This window comes from Anolis carolinensis, chromosome 3 (genome assembly GCF_035594765.1).
Source record: "Anolis carolinensis isolate JA03-04 chromosome 3, rAnoCar3.1.pri, whole genome shotgun sequence".
Classification (NCBI taxonomy): domain Eukaryota; kingdom Metazoa; phylum Chordata; class Lepidosauria; order Squamata; family Dactyloidae; genus Anolis; species Anolis carolinensis.
In genome coordinates this window covers 211,726,345-211,744,940 of record NC_085843.1, presented here as the reverse complement: position 1 = coordinate 211,744,940, position 18,596 = coordinate 211,726,345, and the positions used below count along the sequence as shown (strand labels likewise).

The following is an 18,596-nucleotide window of genomic DNA, read 5'->3' as shown; positions in this document are numbered from 1 at the left end:
TCTTTGAATTCAATTGTGAAGTACCTAGGAAGGAACTGCACAGCTCATGCCCATCTGGATTTCATGAGAGACATTAGAAGGTACTTAGCTTAACAAAAGGTAGTAGTCTCAGATAAGTACCCATTTAAGAAAGACATTGCCAAGTTCTTGACCTGACAAATCACCCACCTATCTCTATGTCAATATAGCTAAGATGCAGAATACATAGTACTAGGTCAAGCTCTCTTCCTGGGAATATGTCCAATAATTTAACCAGAATTCCTCACAGCCCTTGAGGAAATAGTTAACTGAGTCAATCGGGTCTTTTTCTGCCAGTAAGATGCTGTCTTAAAAATTCTGCTAAAGAGTCCTCCTTAACCAATCCTTCTGTATATTGAATCAGACAGTCCCAAGTAGTTCCACACAGAAAGTATGACTTTGGATATAATGGCTTTGCAAAGATAGTAAACAAAGAAAATTGAATGAGCAACTAACAAAGTAAACACTAAGCTATGGGCAGTGGGGGTGGGTTTTTTTTCTGTCACAGAAAGGCCAAATTACATGTGAGGTTAATTATACAAATTAAAATAACATGCACATTTCCTTACATAAATAACAGCTAGTGGTATCCTGAGCAGCAGTGAGAAGAATAGTTCTAAGTCAATACATTACCAGTTCCAACAAACAGGCCTCTTTGAAACTGCTAATTGCATTTCCTAGCAAATAAGTTCTCGGTGACAGAAATAAAATTGAGGGGGTCCACAGACTGATGGATTCAGAAATGGTTAGGTATGTCGGATATCTCAAAATATCTTCTAAAGGCAGTTCTCAAGTTACAAACATCCATCAACAACAGTAAGTGAGAGAAATCTATCCCTAGAAAGGGAAATTCACTCCTGAAGGAGTAATCATGAGGAAAAAGTAATCATGAGGAAGTTTTATCATCGCCAATCCTTTCTTTCACAAGCCAAATTTTTCAAAATCAAATTATCACAGGGACAGAAAGTGAGGTGAAATCTTCTGAACAGGAGTAGAGACGGCGAAACAAACACCACAGGGATGATAACCCTTTCCTATGACATCCAATGCTAAAAAATATATAGTTTTGGCTAGAGTTACACTCAAAAATGTATCTGTTCCGACTTACATACAAACTCAACTGAAGAACAAACTTACAGAACATATCTATTTTGTAACTTAAAAACTGTCGGTCTCCTAAATTTAACAAAAGGCAGGCAATAAAGACACTCAAATCTTTGAGGTATCTGTTTTCTTCTTTTTAAATGATATTAGGAACCTCCTTAAAAAAACTACACAAAAGTTCTTTTTATCAACAAAACAGGTGCAAGGCACTCAAATTCTCATCTCTAATCCATTATTTGACTTTATGGCACTTCATAACTGTAATACCACTAGTCAAAAAGTAATTTTCAGATTCATTCATGACCAACATTCACGACAAAGGGCTTTTACAATGAGGAAAACATCAGATATTGGCAAGTGCATTTTAGGTGTTTCAGCAATCATCTATTTTTATAGCAGCTCATTTTCCTTTCAAACAGCATAAGACATCAGATTTAGAGGCTCGGCCACTCAATCCGCATTGATGCTATGATCAACCATGAAAGACATGTGTTAGTGTTAAAAGGAAAAACAATCATATGGTAGTGATTTTCTAAAGCATACTAAACACAAACACAACCCTCATGTCACAACTTCAACTAGTAAGCCATATTGCAAAACAGCAGTGAACAGAATATATTTATATACCGCAAGGAAGGCAACAGACTAAAATATTACAGTTTCAACTAAGTGCAATTCTTTGACTAACTAGTCATTTTTTAAAAAATGTAAGCAAATTTAGAAAAGGCCAGATAGTTACTCTAACTATGTATTGCATACCTCAGACCTGATCAAAAACAACCAATATCAGCACAAATTGTATGTTGCAGTAAAAAGTAAAGCAGGGAAAGTGTATTTCTTAATCCTAAAATGGGCAATTAGTGTTATTACCAATGATTTGCCGATTAGAACATGCTTTGTTCCTGTACCAGCTAAAGAGAAGTACAAAAATACAACAGTATAAACCATCTATAAAATGCATGAAATTAATAAACTACAATGAGCTAGCCTCTGAATCCTCAGTTCCTGTACAACACAAGATAAACAGAACCAAAAATTCTGTACAAAAACAAAAAATGCGTAAAACTTTATTTACATATGGCATATACTCTGAATTGCTAAAATCCACATTTTTAAATTCATGTAGCCTTACCCCAAGTTAGAAGTATACACACACACATACAAAGTTGAGTGCATTTGAAGGAGGTAGAATAAGTTACCACATAAGCAGTGAGGTCAAGAGAAAATGAAAAGCAAAATGTGCAAATGCCAAATCTCAGTAAATCATTCTTAGTTCATGTATTCGATAATGGTGACTTTCAACATTGCAAAAACAGCTTCCCTTCCTCTCTTCTTCTTTTCCCCCTCAACAGCTACAGCATTCGATATAGGGGAGAAGGTGCGTTGAAAAGGCAATTCATACTCTTTTACCTTTATTGTTGACAGAAGATGTTGCATTGTCAAGTAAAGTGAACTAGATAGAACCGTCCTTGAACATCAGATATGAAATAAGTATAATTACTAAGTAGCTTTGCTATTTTTCTTCTTTCCTCAAACAGTGTTCCTGACCTGGCCCTTCAACAGCTTTTTTATTAGCAGAAAAATAGTTGATGACCCTGCCCCATTACTATGTGAACAGATGGAGAAAAGCTTTATTTGCTGAATTAGTGATCCTCAGATGTATGTTCCAAAGAATTATGCCATGCCTATTAGAATTCAAAATGAAAATGAAGAAGTTTAAATATAATGAGGAAAGCAGACTGGTGGATTTCAGTCTTCAGCAGCAAACTGTGGCTGAAGCCTCATCTACACCGCCATATAAAATCCAGATGATCTTCTTTGAACTGGATTATATGACTGTGTAGACTAATATATCCAGTTCAAAGCAGATCATCTGGATTTTATATGGCAGTGTAAATGGGGCCTGAGTGATTAAATACAATCATAGACATTTCCAGCAAGGAATAAGACAGCTCACAACTTAAATGATTGCAAGTGGAAAATGTTGGCTTGACACAGGGCACGGAACTATAGATTGGTGACCTAATCTGCCAACTGATTCTCAACTTCCCTCCCAGCCCAAATGCTGTAGGATTTTGAGGAGACAAAACTGAGGCTCAAGTAGATAAAAAGCACTGTCTGGTTCTCCTGTTACTTAGGACTGATGCTGGACACATCAATCAGCTAATGACTGGAGTCAAGGCTCCTTGGGTGGTATCCTGAGGATATCCAGCCCAATGCCCAGCCTTCCAAGAGTTACAGCTAAAAGATAAGGTGGTGTAGTGGTTGCTGGTCAGAATGGAGGAGTTTTCCTTGGGTGGACAGTTTTGTATTTGGCACTTTACAGGTTGGCCTACCCCTCAGTATCTGGTCAGTCTGACTTCTGATCAGCTGGCTGTTCCCATCATTCTCCAGGAACCTTTGAAACTGGAGGGGCTTCTGGGAAGAATTATTGCATGGAAAAATCCATCTTTCTTTACTCATAAACTGTGTGTGCACAGACATGGAAATCAAAGTGACACAGTTATACAATCCAGGGACATAACTAGGATCACTGGCTTTCTGTTGACCTCAACGTTTTAGTGTGAGCAGTAGGACTACACAGAGAAATTAAAGAGGCAAAGCTGTTAGTAACACAGGAGCAGGGACAACAACAGAATAATGATGTACAGCAGAAGATTATAAAAGCTTGAAATGAGCCAGGATTTTTAATGTGAGCATATTAATGTTGGAGTAAGCAATTTGTTTCTTCTGTGGTTCATAAACGGTACATTCTAATAGTATATGTAGCATATACATATCTTCCAAGCTCTTTTCTTTATATTCCAGCAATAACTGTAAACCAAGCAGGAGGGATATAGAAAAATGAAAGTTATATGTTTAAGCTCAAATTGCTATCAGAAGCAAAATAATTTAATAAGACTATGGTTAACAAAAACAAAAAGTTTTAATGTCTTCAAAAGAGTTCCCTATATACATTGGCAATGGACTGTTTTGTCACAAGTGGTTGATGTTTCAACCTCAACATAAGCTTGGAAATAGTACATCTGTTCTATAGTTTCCATAATCCCACAGCCTAAATGCTCATGGTTTCCCCAACTTGTAGCTCAAGAGGGATTTTTTTTCAGCCACGATACCTCCCTGGATGCAGACTGCAGCCAGGAAATCAGAAGACGTTTACTTCTTGGGAGGAAAGTAATGGTCAACCTCGATAAAATAGTGAAAAGCAGAGACATCACACTGGCAACAAAGGTCTGCATAGTGAAAGCAATGGTATTCCCCATAGTAACCTATGGATGAGAAAGCTGGACCATAAGGAAGGCTGAGCGAAGGTTGATAGATGCCTTCAAACTTTGGTGCTGGAAGAAAATCCTGAGAGTGCCTTGGACCACAAGAAGATCCAACCAGTCCATACTCCAGGAAATAATGCCCGGCTGCTCACTGGAGGGAAGGATACTAGAGGCAAAGATGAAGTACTTTGGCCACATCATGAGAAGACAGGAAAGCTTGGAGAAGATCATGATGCTGGGTAAAATGGAAGGAAAAAGGAAGAGGGGCCGACCAAGGGCAAGATGGATGGATGGTATCCTTGAAGTGACTGCCTTGACCTTAAAGGAACTGGGGGCTGCAATGGCCGACAGGGAGCTCTGGCGTGGACTGGTCCATGAGGTCACAAAGAGTCGGAAACGACTGTGTGAATGAAGAAGAAGACCTCCCGTAATGGACCTGAAATACAATCCCAAAGATTTCTATCTCATTAACGGCATTTGTTCATGGCCAGAATCAAAAGATAGATATGAAAGGGCAAATATATATCATCTCAAAATTTGATCTTGATCTCAATAATATAAATATATATGACAATCCAACACATCTCCAAACTTTGGACATCTTTTAGGACAACTACACTGAATTTTTCTTTTTTAAAAAAAAAACTATTAAAAAGGCAGTTCATTCACTTATTCCTTCATTTAAGTGGAAAAACAAACCAGAAAGCAATACCTATTATGTCATGTCTAAATTTTGGGAGACAGAAATTGCAAGACAATTTCAACAGTAAGACTAAATTTGGAGGTCCAATGTCCAGAAAACTGTAACCCAGGCTAACCTCTATGATTGCTGTAAATATCTGAAATGATTAAGACAGCAGCAAATAGGCCTAGTATCATTACTTCGGCAAAACAACCATCCTATATCCCATTGGTCCCTTTTCACATTTTTTTAAAAAACATACCTTACTATGCACAAGATTATAGATATCATTCTTAGTAAGCCTTACTGCAAATGATGGGAGACCACAGTTTGGTAATGGAAAATATTGAAATATTTGGCACAGTCAAAAGGATGCTGCCATTCTCTCTGACTCGATTTGATATAAATAGTTCCAATTAATTCTTGCTTTTTCCAGCTTCTCTCTCTTTTTCCCCTTTGCCTCCTTTGTTCTCACCTGATTTAAATGCCTGAAAACCAAGTTCAAATTACAAAACCAGTATGCATTAGATAAACTCAGTAGAAAGTAAGTGGAAACAGTGGATTAATGCTCTTCCCGGTAAGCTGAAGCAAAAGTGAACTGTTGCAGCCTAGCCTGTGTTCATTCCCATTAATAATTTTCACCATCTAATCACACTGATGTTTCTTGGCCACATCTGTCCCAGATTTTTATCTGTAGAATACCAGAGGGTCAGCATGGTGTAGTGTGTTGAACTATGACTGAAGACCAAAATTCAAATTCATATAAATCCATAGAAACCTACTGGGTGACAATAGGCAAGTCATACTGTTTCAGCCTCAAAGGAAGCAAAGGAAAAAAACCATCAGAACAAATCTTGCCAAGAAAATCACATTGCCAGAAGTAAAGAAAATGACTTGAAGCCATACAACAATAAAGGTTGGAGAGTACACCATGAAGCTATTCAAAGTAATAATTCAACTTTCATGAGTACTTGCCCATGAGTACTTGTCCAAAACCTGATTTTTAACAAGTTCTAGTTTAGATCTATACAGACTAGAGAACTCAAAGATTCAAGATCTCGTTTTCCTCCCCAATCTCATAATTCCATGAGTAGAGGAATTCTACCATGTTTACTGAAATGTTCAAAGAGTCTCAACTTATCATTAACTGGTTTAAACAACTAAGAAGTAGTTAAGTAAACTTCATAATTCATGATTTCACAGCCACATCTATTACTCCATTGATACTTAAATCAAATCACTTTAAGTGGTTGAAAATGTTTTGCCCTACTTTTAAACTGTTCTGCTAGCCAATTGCCTCAGTCTGAAAGAAAATAAGCCCACTGTGTGTCAGGTCCAGATTGGAATGGTTATATATTCCACTTATCTATTCACATTCTTTCCACAAGTAAGTGAAAGTAAAACAAAGGGCACATTCACTCTCTACATTTGAACTTTAATGTATGGGCTCTTACAAAAGATTTTTCCTTTGGGAGGCAATATAGATTTAAGATATCAAAGCTGTTGGCATATCACATGAGTAGGAGTGACAACTGTGTCATTCAGAGGCAGTGCAGTACCTTCAGTTCCCCTTCTTTAATCATATCTCCTATGGGATTTAAATACCTAAAGGAAATTAAAATAAGCATAGTAAACTGTTCATTGGAAACAGCAGCTTTCACACTGAATAGAACAATACTCCATTCTTAAAATATGCTATAATTCTACATGTTTGGCTATTCTACGGGGTACTTTTATAACAACGTGGTAATCAAAGCCAAGGTAAAAATATGTAACGCAAAATAAATAGCATTTGTTGTTGTTTATTCGTTCAGTCACTTCCGACTCATCATGACCTCATGGACCAGCCCAAGCCAGAACTCCCTGTCGGCCGTCACCACCCCCAGCTCCTTAAAGATCAAGCCAGTCACTTCAAGGATATCATCCACCCATCTTGCCCTTGGTCGGCCCCTCTTCCTTTTTCCTTCCATTTTACCCAGCATCGTTATCTTCTCCAAGCTTTCCTATCTTCTCATGATGTGGCCAAAGTACTTCATCTTTGCCTCTAATATCCTTCCCTCCATTGAGCAGCCAGGCATTATTTCCTGGAGTATGGACTGGTTGAATCTTCTTGCGGTCCAAGGCACTCTCAGAATTTTCCTCCAAAACCACAGTGCAAAAAGCATCTATCTTCCTTCGCTCAGCCTTCTTTATGGTCCAGCTCTCACATCCATAGGTTACTATGGGGAATACTGTTGCCTTAACTACGCAGACCTTCATTGCCAGTGTGGTGTCTCTACTCTTCACTATTGTATCGAGGTTGGTCATTGCTCTCCTCCCAAGAAGTAAACGTCATCTGCTTTCCTGGCTGAAGTCTGCATCTGCAGTAATCTTAACGTCTAGAAATATAAAGTCTGTCACTGCCTCCATGTTTTCTCCCTCTATTTGCCAGTTATCAATCAGTCTGGTTGTCATAATCTTGGTTTTCTTGATGTTTAACTGAAACCGAGCTTTTGCAATTTCTTCTTTCACCTTGGTTATACGGCTCCTCATCTCCTCCTTACTTTCAGCCATCAAAGTGGCATCATCTACATATCTAATCAATTTTAACTCCAGCCTTGGATTTATCAAGCCCCTCACGTTGCATGATGTATTCTGCATAAAAGTTGAATAGGTAGGGTGAGAGTATACAGCCCTGCCGTACTCCTTCCCCAATCTTGAACCAGTCTGTTGTTCTGTGGTCTGTTCTTACTGTTGCTAGTTGACTCCTCATGAGGCAGACAATGTGACTTGGTATTCCCATACCACCAAGAACTTGCCACAATTTATCATAATCCACAAAGTCAAAGACTTTAGAATAGTCAATAAAACAGAAATAGCATTTATATAAGCCAGTTCCTTGGAATGCCTGTATGCTGATATTAAGATCTGGGTTTTTAAAAGTAATTATCCTTATGATAGCAATACCGGTATATTGCAACTTTAAGTATTGATAACAAAATAGTTTACATACATTCCACAGCCCCCAAGCAAAATATGTCCCCTGCCATGTGTGTCTTCCACAAGTCCCAACCAATGCTGTTGAAATTTCTTGTACTCAACAAAAATCAAAGTGATTCTGCTTAGAAACATGGCACATGGGAGCATGCACTTTATTTCCCAACAGAACTGTTTTACCAGTGGGTTATTATAAGTATGATTTTGTGCTCAATGTACTCTTATTAAGAAAGTTATTCACCTAAATTTTTAAGTGTTCAGCACTGCTGCCTCAACAATTGATGCACTTTATAGTGCATACTGTTTAATAAATGACGGACATGTTAAAAATGTAGACAATCTAAAGGAAGCCACTGATTTGGATCAAAATTAGACCAAGCTTCCAAACTCTGATAAGCTCCATAATGGAGGATCAGAACATTTGCTGATTCCCAATTACAGGCAGTCCCCAAGTTACAAATATTTGACTTACAAATGACTCATAGTTAAGAAAGGGGGTGAGACAATGGAAAGTGAGAGAAACCTAACTCTAGAAAAGGAAATTCACCCCTGAAAGAGTCACGGGGGGGGGGGGGGGAGGAGGAGGTATCTCCACAGAAGCTTTAACACCTCACATTCACCTGAGATTTCACCTCACATTCTGTCCCTGTGATCATTGGCTTTTGAAAAACCTGGCTTGTTATGGAAATGAGGATTGCATTTCCATAACAAGCCAGGTTTTTCAAAATCCAATGATCACAGGGACAGAATGTGAGGTGAAATCTTCTGAACAGCAAAACAAACACCACAGGGGTGTCAACCCTTCCCTATGCTATCTAAAGCTAATATATATTTGACTGGAGTCACACTTTAAAAAAGTACTTGTTCCTACTTACAAAGAACAAACCTACAAAACTTATTGTCTTCATAACTTGGGGACTGTCTGTATATCCAGTTAAAATATATGCATCCACACAGTTTGGTTCATCCACATAGATCTGCCCATGAGAGATATAGTTGATATTTCTCAGTGCATGCTAGAAACACATCTAGAGAAGCTCTAAGGCAAGCCCCGTGGTGTGGCAGGCCTTTGCATAAACACTAGTTAGGCTTGACAGCAGTTAACAACAATATTAACTGTAACAAGTAAGAATTGTACTGTGTAAATACACAAAAATACTCATTACTTTCCAGAATATTACAATTTTATTCAGTTTTATATAGTCCCTACGTTTTTCTCTCATTGTTTTAGAAATTATGAAGGTTAGAGTTTAAAGAACAAATTACCCTCCATAAATACCATCTGGAGATCTCTCTCTCTCTTAAATTTTAGAGTAGTACTGTATTAATTAAGACAAAACAAATGGCGGTTTCTCATCTTTTTTTAAAGATCAGGGTTGTAGAATAATTAGAAGTAAAATACGGCTGCACTTGGGAATCTGAGAGCAGAAACAGATTGTTTTTAGGCAACAGCAAGAGTGAATGTGCACCTGGATTTTTGTGTGCTTCCAGTGCATTATTTAAAGTAGAGTTGAAATACTGTTCCACCAGCAGGACAGATTTGTGGGTGTAACTTACAAATCTCACACTGGTAAACCCAAGAATCTTCTTTACAGACATATGGCACACAAAAATTAACCTTTTTTATAACTGAATGCAAGCCAGTCCTCTTATGACTATGTGTATGTCTATGTATGTGTATGTACCTTCAAGTCACCTGTTGATTCATGAATGTCATAGAGGTTTCATAGGAAAGCAATACTCAAAGGTGGTTTTCCCAGTTTCTTCCTCTTTCTACAATACCTGGTAGTCACTGGCAACCATCCATCCAATACTAACCAGGGACGAGTCTACTTAGCTTCTGTGATCAGACAGAATCTGATGCCTTTGCGGTATTTAGGTCACTCTCAAAAGATATTGTTGAAAAAAATGTTTTTTTATACAATAAACAAGGCTCTAATATTTACTTGAGGCCATGTTTACTTCACTTGAGGCCATAATCGCTTCAAAACAGACTAGAACTCTGCCAAAGGGGGAAACTAAACCAAAATAGTTAACGGAATGTGCCCCCAAAATGTGGCAAAGTATAGGCCAACCCATCCTTTCTAAGATGATGCTTTCCAGATAGCAACCTTGACATTCTGGTTGGGGATGCTGGGGATTTTTGCCCAATACATTTGGTAGATATCATTTTACAGAAATCTGATCTAGAAAAAAATCAGAACCTGGTGTACAATGAAATGGTTTTATAGCCAAGTGCTAAATTCTGCAAAGATTCAGTCTGCCCACAAGAGAAAACATCAGTTTTATTTTAGTGTAACATTAACAAAAAGTAAACTAAAAGAAAAGAAAAAATATTTGACATCCACATATGAATCAATTTTTCAAGAGTCGCTAAATATTTTCCCCTCTTCTTTGCCACTTTGAAGTTGCCATTAATCTACATCCTACTTGAGAAATAATCAGAGTACTTTATAAGAAGCTGAAGTGGAACTAAAAAAATCCAGCTAATCCAAATGTGTCCTTTTATTGTCACCCATTTTTGTGTTCTCAACTGAAGACAAGCCAAAGAATTTCAGTCCTGTTCAGGCATTTAAAACTACAGTTTGCGAACTCTATATACAAAAAGAAGGATCAGACACAAACGTACTCATGTCATCCCTTGTGTCATCACATTCACTGTCCTCCACATGTAGAGAGTGATCATATGTAAGAACCTGTTTTGGTGGAAACTCTCTAATTCTAGTTCAAGCATGAAGCTTCACAGATTATAGGAGGCTTCCCTCCATCATTTTAATAATCTCTTTTGCAAGAAAGGAGGCAGCTAGCACAGTAGACCTCTTCACATCTTTAAATGCTGTAATATAGCTCAATTGATTTTATATATGTGTATGTGTGCAACATACACATATATAAATCATATATATAAATCAAGTGAATTTTGGTGCCAAAATTACAGATTTTGACATGATCCATAGATGGGTCAAGATCATATCAAAACCCATAATTCTGTGAAGATGGGAAGGCACCAGCCCTTCCTCAGGGGGGCAGCTATTCCTGGTCACCACTGCCATTTCTCCACCCAGACATTAAAAGAGACCAGAAGTGGTGCCACAACAAAGATAATAGAATGGGTCAGTGCTTCTTTTAAGGTCTCTCTGGATGGACCATGGTCTTGCCTTCTGCCACTCTACACACAGAAGAGGTTTTTGTTTTTTTTACAAGAGTTAACATGCAGTAATCACATTGACCTATAGATAAGTTGACCCATTTGGGGGGGGGGGTGATATTTTGACTAAAATTTCTAATCTTATACATAAGGATCTAGAGTGTGTATAATAGTATACAATGGCATCGGTGCTAGGCTTAAGAAAATTATACTGCCAGAATCATTTAAAAATAACAGCTGGCAATAATCTTAGAATCAAAGAATCATAGAATAATAGCAGTGGAAGAGATCACATGGGTCATCTAGTTAAACTTCCTGCCATGCAAGAAAAGCACAATCAAAGCATCCCCAAAAGATGGCCATCAAGCCTTTGTTTGAAAGCCTCCAAATAAGGAGCCTCCACCACACTCTGGGGAGAGAGTTCCAGTGTTGGAACAGCTCTCATAGTTAGGAAGTTCTTCCTAATGTTCAGGTGGAATCTCCTTTCCTGTAATTTGAACCCATTGCTCTGAGTCCTAGGGCGCATCCAGACAGCTCGCAAAAAACACAAGCTCCCGTGCTTTTACGTTGGGTGTTGAAATGATGCTCAGGTAAAAGCGAACTAATTAGGTACTAGATTAGACCCAGGTCTTCCTTAAAGATCCGAGTCTAATCCGGTATGGCTGCTGACTGGACCCCTAATCTAGATTCAGAGCTCAATATCTGTTTAATGTCCATGTGAAAAGCTAATAATGTAGTCTAAGAGAGGTTTTTCAATATAAAACGAAGCCTCTAAAACTGATTCTCAACCTGTGAGTCCCCAGATATTTTTGGCCCACAACTCCCAGAAATCCCAGCCAGTTTACCAGCTGTTAGAATTTCTGGGAGTTGAAGGCCAACAACATCAGGGCACCCCAGGTTGAGAACCACTGCTCTAAAGGCCACTATTTTGTAAGATCTGTATTATAGAAAACTAACTCATAGCTAGGTTTTATATTTTATGCCTAACTGGATGCTTGGCTCCTGTAGAATAACAGCACATCTGTAGTGATCAGTATTCTGTATAAATTCACAAAGCTTCCTTATATGGAATTGTACCATTAAGTCACTCAGGAGTGTACTGTTCACTTTGGCTGTGATTAAGATTTCAGGTTCTATGTCCTGCTGCTTGAGATTCTTTTAAGTGTAGATGTTGCCAAGTTCTGGACCTGGGAACTATTACATATAAAGTACATGCTGCTCTCCCAGCAAGAGACTGCCCGGCTATAATGAAATAGCAATACTACTGCAATATACTACATTTCAGTGCAATAAACGTATACCATCCTCCTGTTCTATACTTCAAGGAGACAGAAAGAGAAAAGCAGTATGACAGCACTTTAGAAAACAGAACATTTATGGTTCAGTACAGAGGCACTCTCACTCTCTTTCTTTTACGTTTTACTTTTTTCATTTTAAAGTATAAAGAAAATACAGGATGATTTATTCTGGAAGTTACAGATAAATCCCAACACTCCAACCCAGTTTTGACAGAGAAAAGTTAATTAATTCCTCCTGGAAACTCACAGAATCATGACATATCTCCTTAGTCCCAACTACGCTTCTATACCTTTAAAAAATCCCTTTGGACTTGTATTAATTAAGGATTAGACTTATGTCTAGGAAATTTTGTAACAATTAGATATAGCTGGAATGTAACTCTGAGGTATAGGCAACTCAGTTAGCTTTGGAGAGAACAAGGAGAGAATTAAACAAAGCCCCTCTTAATTGACTTTTTTATTTGGAAACATGCCACCTCTGTAATGTGCTTCGGCATGCTTCTTATGTAAGCCATGCATCTTCTAAATTCCTCTAACAAAGATTGTGTCCACTGTACATTTCTCTGCCTTAATGAACTTAACTTCATATCTGGCATAAGCAGGATATTTGTGTTTTCCCACAACAGGAAGGAAAGGACAGTAAATAAAAACCCACATAGCATCTCTATCTCTTGCTGCCTCTGAAGATTTAAAGGCCTGGGGCCAAAACAAACCTAATATTAAATTTGTAAATGTACATAGTCATAGGAAACGGGAATGATAAAGAATGGAAGCTTAACTTTTCCTTCCATGCCACAGCTCAATAAAAACGCCTCTTTCAAAGCTTCCTATTCCCATTGCCCATAGTTGCTACTTACATTACAAAAATATATGCTTTAATTGCCATAATGAATAGAACACTCTCAAATTCACATAAGAAGCCACAATGCAGTTCACAGATACAGCAGTGAGCAGGACCCCATGTTTTTCTGGCCACAGCAATACCATGTTAGAAGCCCCAGCAGTTTTTGTGAGCTTCTGGAAAAGTACAACTGTGCAGCCAACCAAATAGTATTTTGATTGGCCACGCCAGGCTCTCTCCAACATTCCTGAAGTTTTTACTCTACTCTGTCAAGGGAGTATACAACCATTCCACTAGTCCTTGAGCTTTCAATTTATTTCCACCCACTCCTTTAACTTTCATTGGCATACATTCTGACATTTATCTGAATTGCTGGTGGGCTAGGTTGAGTATTTCATTGATGTCTCCCACAATTTTGGCACAGGATGCAGATGGCTTAGGATCTACTTTGTGGGTTTACCCACATAGAATCCTATGCCTGCTGCCCCGGCTAGTTCCCAGCAGGCAGGATTGGGTCATTGGATTAATTTAGGGTCAAGCCTTCACAGCTATAAAAAATAAAACTGTGTCCTTTTTCCCATCCAACATTGCAGTGTCTGTTTGGGTTATCAGAAAAAGAGTCAATTTCTTCATAGTTATAGAATCTGCAAGTAACCTGAAGATTTGGTGGAGTGTTTGTTTGTTTACTTATTTTACTCTGCAATTCTTGATAAAGGACTAACAATCCCAATAAAAATAGTAATAATAATAATAATATATTTAACTTATTCTTGTGACGTGCTGCCTAAATATAGCCTTTTTGTTACTTTTAAACTGAGTGTAATATTAATAAATGCATGCGAAGTAGGAGTGGTGGAGCAGAGGGGAAAAAACTGACAACAAGAAACTTTCTTGTGACTTTGTTCTCTTCTGTGAAAATAAATGAGCCTATTATTTTACTGATCTGCTTGATAAAAGCAAGCTTTGTTTCGAACCATAATGCTCAGAAAGATGCAGGCAATAACACAGAGAACAACATCAAGCATGATCGTAAAATGAAGAAAAACACATAAATCGTTCAACTTTAAGAACATACTGCTGGCAAGCTAATTAAGTGGCAGAACACCTTTGAAAAGAAATCATCTAGATCAGTTTAATTGCTTTTAATTAAAAAGGTATAGCACAGTACACAGGCTATGTGCTAAGCTAGGCTCAACGCCTTGAACTGTTTTAGCTCAGTGCCTCATATTATGTTCAAAAGGTTATTCACTGAATCTAATAGTAATCTCACACGAGCTTCCCTGAAGAAGCACATAATCTACCACTACTGATGGTAATTTTAAATGAACAGTTACAGGGCATGTGTGTGCACATGTCATTGAGCAGTGTCTGCCCAGGACAGCAAACAGCCAGCATGAACTACACGTATGCAGAATTATCTGCAATTCAAAAGTTTTTCATGGCAGGTATGCACAGTTCTTGTCCATGCCAGGGTCAATGTAGAGAAGGTTACCCTGGAGCTAAAAAATTGATCTGACGAGTTTATGCCATTGTTACATCTTTCTTTCTGCTGTAGGCTAACGTCCCAACCTTTAAGGAAAGAAGCAAGAAGCTAATATTTTAAAAGATGATAGGGGCATGGTAGGCAAAATGTCAGGACTGATCAGGAGAATATGAATATGAGCAAGTCCTAAAGCAAACTCTGTGCGTCGCTAAACCATTTTCGAAAGGTGCAGGTCATTTTCATACCTGACTCAGAGACTGGATTTTTTTTCTCAGAGAGTAATTTAAAGTCTACAAGTACATACGCCATCTGCTAACTGAAACCATTTAATATTTATACTCCATCTTGAAAGGCAGCATGGCTCTTCAAATTTAATGTAATATACTAGGTAACAGTATTATTTCAATGTTTGATTTTTCTGTTAATCACAATTTTAGGCAAACTATCCACATCTTCTTACTTCAGAAATTCCATCATTAATAATTAAATGGGTTGCAAAGCAATTTTTAATATCCTGTTCATTAGATCCTGTATGAATTGTTTCCACCAGAAGTTAAACCACTATGCTTTCATTAACCATACTTGCATCCATTGACATTTCTATCAGAGCACATTAGCTATCAAACAAATGCAGTGTTATTTTTTAAAATGCCTCCTCTCACCAATAGTCAAGAGGAGTATGTGACTGAATTTAAATAAAATGTAAAACAGTTGAAGTATAATCAATAAAAGAAGTCATTCATTGCCTTCATTTCTAACAGTACATATTGGACCAAATCCACTATTAGTCCCAACCAGATCTATTTAAATTATCTATAATTGTATAAGTAATAGGTTAACATGACCCATTCATTTCAAGAAATCCATGTATTTCATTTCACGTAAGAAGTAGTATTACATCTAGTGCTTTAAACTTATTGTATTCTACACTGTTCTTCCACAATGTGCGCATATTCTATATGAATATTTTAAAGTAGTAAGGCCCTCTTGTATGCCATGATCCAAGTGGTCTGCTTATATTAGTAATATTTGTAGTACAGGCAGCTCCCGAGTTACAAACATCCGACTTACGTACAGTTTCTAGTTACAAACGTGAGAGGTGGCAGCACAAGGTGAGCTGGAGAACAAGCATGTCAGCCAGCAGTATTTCAAAATGTTTAAACATTTACAACCACAGGTAAAAATAAATACAAGTAAAATGTTTAAACAAACATCTGTCCAAAAGTACAACTCCATGCAATTTTTTAAAAGTTTTGGTTAGTATGGTGTGGGGTTAGAGCCATTGTATGATTTTCACTGCTGTCTGTATCCTCATTAGAAATATTTTATCTGACTTCCTACCTCTGAGACAACAGGAAATATGAGGAAATTTACACCTAAGAAGGGAAAATGACTCCTGTAAGAGCTGTACTGCGAAAGGGGTGTTTCCACTGAAGCTTTATCACCAATCTTTGTTTCCATGACAACCCAAAATTTTCAAAATCCAATAGTCACAGGGACAGAAAGTGAGGTGAAATCTTCTGAACAGGGGCACAGGCGGCAAAATAAATGTCACAAAGGTGTTAATCTTTCTCTATAGTATCCAAAATTTTAAAAAGTTGGTTGGACTGACACTTTTAATATGCACCTGTTGCAATTTACATACAAATTAATCTTAAGAACAAACTAATGAAACCTATCTTGTTTGTAACCTGGGGACTACCTTGTAGTAAATGCTCTAAACCACATTTTAGGTTCCAGCTTTTTATTGTATTGCTTTCTACTGAGTTTGCTGCCTTAATTTACTATGTCAGTTAATATATTTTAAAAAAAATAATCAAAGGAACAGAAATTAATGATGAGGCATTCCTTAGTTATATCTGAAACCGAAATGCTCTAGGGCTATCTTTGAAAAGTTAGCCCCAAAACTGCAACCACGTTATTAAGTGGAGCAGGTTATGACTCACCATATTAAACAGTTCCACAGGTTACCAGTCCATTTCCAGGCACAATTCAAAGTGCTAGTTATAACCTATAAACACCTACACAGTATCACTCCAGAGAATCTGAAAAAATATATCTTTCTATATTTGCCTGTGTAGATTATTAGATCTTTGGGGAGGCCCTTTGCTTGATCCCACCAGGAACATGAGAGAGGGCCTTCCAGTGGATGCTCTCAGGCTTTGAAAATCCCTCCCTTCCACCAGCAAGCAAAAAACTTCCTGCTCAGACATGTTTATAGGAATCAACTGCATGGGCGATTAAAAGTATGCCATTTTACTTTATTTTACATCTTTTAATGGATTAAAAAAATAATTTTATGGATAGTTCAGTTGCATTTCATCAGTAACCTTTTGCATGTGTTTACTTATGTCATGTAGCTGCTTTTATTAGTATTTGTTTTAATTTTTGTAAGCTGACACTTTTTGCAAAAGTAGATACAGTAGAGTCCCATATATCCAACATAAACGGGCCGGCAGAATGTTGGATAAGCGAAAATGTTGGATAATAAGGAGGGATAAAGGTAAAGCCTATTAAACATCAAATTACATTATGATTTTACAAATTAAGCACCAAAACATCATGTTTTGCAACAAATCAACAGAAAACACCGTTCAATACACGGTAACGTTATGTAGTAATAACCGTATTTATGAATTTAGCACCCAAACATCGCAATGTATTGAAAACATTTACAACAAAAACATTGACTACTAAAAGGCAGACTGCATTGGATAATACAGAATGTTGGATAAGCAAAGATTGGATAAGCGAGATTCTATAACGAAATTAATAGTGGTGATGAATACGGTAGTATTCAGACACTGCTACAATGTTCCCTCACTTATTGTTGGGATTAGGTTCCAGGACCACCCGCAATAAGTGAAAATCCGCAAAGTAGGGACTATATTTATTTTAATATTTATACATTATTTTAGTGGTTATATGCTATTTTAAGTTTTTATCAACCAATTGTGTGTTGATAAATCACCTCCTTCTCCCCCCCATTGCCCCTTGGGCTCCTTTTCTCTCCCTTTGGCTTCTCCTTCCTCCCTTCCTTAGGCTGTAAATTGTAATTTTTTATGATTTATAATAGTCTTTTAGAGTTTATTGAAAAACCACAAAACAGCGAATCCGCGAAAAGTGAACCGTGTAGTAGTGAGGGAACACTGTACTTCAGTTTATAATGAATGTGTAATTACTGCAATATAATATGATTAAATTTAATAATTATTATAATTATTATAATTATTTCGTTTCTTAACCACCTCTCCATACAGCTTGAGGTGGGTTACAACATCAAAATGCATAATCATTTAAAGACACCCCATAGAATACATATATTAAAACATGTTTCCATAAAATACATATTATTTAAACCTCAGTGAAATTGAATGAACTATACTAATAAATGTAATAATATTTGTAAATTGTGGGTCACAAGGACTTGAACAGGCTTAAAAGTAACTCTCAACCTGTCTGCAGATGCTTGTTGCTGTCTAAAACAACCACCCAAAACAATCATTCTTGCCTCAAATATTTCCTTTTTTAGAAGAATTTATATTTCCCCTTTTCTCTGCTAAACTGTAGGCACAGAGCCAGTCCAACAATGAGGCAAATTAAGTGGTCGCTTAGGGCGCAAAACACACGGGGTTGCAGTCGAGACTGCCTTTTCTGTTGATTTGTTGTAAAACATGATGTTTTGGTGCTTAATTTGTTAATCCCTCCTTATTATACAACATTTTCGCTTATCCAACGCTTTTATTTTTCAGCGCCAAAATTCTGTTCACCTACACT

At 37.3% G+C, this 18,596-nt stretch overlaps 1 protein-coding gene and 1 pseudogene across 3 annotated transcripts in view; both read right to left on the bottom strand.

The window, feature by feature from the left end:
* Window positions 1–18,596, bottom strand: part of prkg1 (protein kinase cGMP-dependent 1) — a 904,903-nt gene that overhangs the window by 662,429 nt on the left and 223,878 nt on the right. The gene's annotated exons all lie outside the window — the stretch shown is intronic.
* LOC107983209 (speedy protein 1-B-like) overlaps window positions 1–18,596 on the bottom strand; it is a 104,562-nt pseudogene that overhangs the window by 68,277 nt on the left and 17,689 nt on the right.